Here is a 2,450-nt window from a genome sequence, read left to right on the forward strand (position 1 = left end):
GAGCCCTATGGCAATACAGGATGGAGAAGCATTGCTTCCCCCCCACCTAATGCTCTCCAGCTGCTGTCACCAGAATCTCCAGGCTTCCTCTCTAGCTTTTGCTGCCTGCTTCTACCCCTGGGAGTTGAGCCAGGGCAGCCTCTGGGGCTGAGGCGGCTTGTGGACAGGGAGGTTCAATGGGGACCAGCAACCCCACGTGGTGCAAAGTTGTTGGCGCAGTGCGGTGGGTGTCACCTGTTGTGCATTGTGGCTGAGGGAGTCTTTGTGACGTGCTGCTGGGGAGATGCCCATATTGTATGATTAGGCTTGGCAGAATTCAATTTTTATTTTTTAATAATTTTAATGGCTAAGATCAATGTTTATTTTTAAGCATTGTCATTTTTTTTATTAATTTAAATTTTCAGGATTGTGTGGAATTAGGGATATGGGGCAGACAACTTAGTAATGACAGTGTACTATTAAAAGCTTTATAAAACTGCATGTTAAAATATAAAAAGGGAATATCCATAAATCAGTAAAGTACGCCTGGTCACGCAGGGGCCAGGCCAGGCTCGCTGGGAGTTTGCCCCTGTCCCGATCATGCAGGGGCCAGGATGGTTTTGTTAGGAGTTTGATGCCTGATCCCTCGCTGGGACCTGGGCAGAGTGAGTGGCCGTTGGCACCAGGCTCCTGGGCTCTGCCCCTCCAACCCTCACTCTCAGCACAGCCCTAGTAGCATGGCCCTCAGCTCCTGCAGCAGCTGCCCAAGCTGCTGTCAGGAGAGCAGTGCACAGGTGGTGAAGTCGGGGCTGCCCCTACCTCATCTGCAGCAATGGAAATATTTTTTTGTCAGTCTGTGAGCGTCAGGTGAAATGAACATTTATCCATGTTTATCAATAAAAATGGAATGCTGCCAAACCTAAGTATGATGCATGGATGCTGGTGCAGGGTCATGGGGAGCTGTGTGCTGTATGGCAAGCAGCTGGGGGAGGGGAGTGCGGTCCACAGTGGCTGGGGGAGCCTGTGACCCCTGGCCACTCAGAAGTTGGCCATCCCTGATCTAGTTCATTGCAGTTCAGAGGCTTGCAGCAGGGATCAGGTTGGCCCAGTGTTCTTGAGAGCCACACCGCAACTGACTTTTCTATTAGTCTTTTGGGTTCTCCCCTTGGGTTCACCCATTGCAACCTTATAGTAGCAACAGTTACCAAGAGTTAATTTTTTTAAACCTGTACTTCCTGGCTGACGCTGAGATTGGCTAGTGCTGTCGTGTTATGGCATGGTGGTCCAGGAAACATGCAGGAAGCAAGATTTGTTTTGAGGGTAAGTTCCAGAAAAAAAAATTTCCGTTTTAGCACCATCTCTTTAGAAATTACGGGATTATTTTTTCTCTCGGACATTGTAGGTAACTGCTGTCATGAAACAGTGAAATTAAATTCTAAAAAACTGTAACGACGCGAGAATTTTTACGGTTGAGATCTGTTATTGGACCAGCTGCATGTTTGGGATAGATTTAGGGACGCGTTTAGGTATCGAGCTACTCTTCCTTGGGTAATTCTATCCCAACCATGCACTTGGTCCAGTTAAGCATCTAAGATTTCCCGGACCACTGTGGCTACATCACTTCAACATGTAATGTTTTTTTATAACTACCGGTGTTAGGTAAGTGTAAATGTGGATGATATTTAAGACTAAACTGTTCTTCTTTTCCTTAGTTTTCATCTCAAAATTCCAAGGTCAGCACATACAGTTACAAAATAAATGAAAATAAAGAAAGAAAACACGTAGCAACTGCAAAAGACAAAAATTTAGTTTTTTAAATGTAGGTATGCTAAGTAGGCAGCAGGACAGCTCTTCAAGCGTTTTGCTGTTTACCTTTGGAAATGCCTGGAATCACAGCAGGTGGCCAGTAGGGGCTGCTGGTTGGGTACTTCTTCAGCACAAAGTAACTTCTACAGCCTCATGTGGCTGCGGGGGAGGGAAAGGAGGCTGGAAGAGCTCTAGAGAGAGCAGCAGTTCAGGAAGTGCCAGCTTCTAAATGGAGTGCAAGTGTATCCTGACTCCTGCAGGACTGTGGGTTAAGGAGCCCTTGCAAACAGATGGCAGTATGATGTACTAACAAGATAGGTATCGCCTATACAAGGATATTCGTGGCTGCTTCCTGGTTAAATATTGGACAAGTTTTGATTGTAGTCAAATAATAGGTGATCAGTTGACAATATCTGCATTCTCAAGACGGCAGCTCACTGAGGATTCGCAGGTCGATGGTTCAAAGGTTGGCAGTCTAGCGCAAGCTGGGTTGTTTGGTTGCCTCTCATATTAGTGAGGCCTTGTGTCAAAGCTCTCCAAGTAATTTTTCCTTCCGCCAAGGAATACGAATGATAGGCAGGTTCCCCGATCCGGTCGCCAACTGGTTAGAGAGTCGCACCCAGGGAGTGGTAGTGGATGGGCCCTTCTCGACCTGGAAGGACGTG

Source organism: Gavialis gangeticus, unplaced genomic scaffold (assembly GCF_001723915.1).
Source record: "Gavialis gangeticus isolate Ggan-Ray unplaced genomic scaffold, GavGan_comp1, whole genome shotgun sequence".
Lineage (NCBI taxonomy): Eukaryota > Metazoa > Chordata > Crocodylia > Gavialidae > Gavialis > Gavialis gangeticus.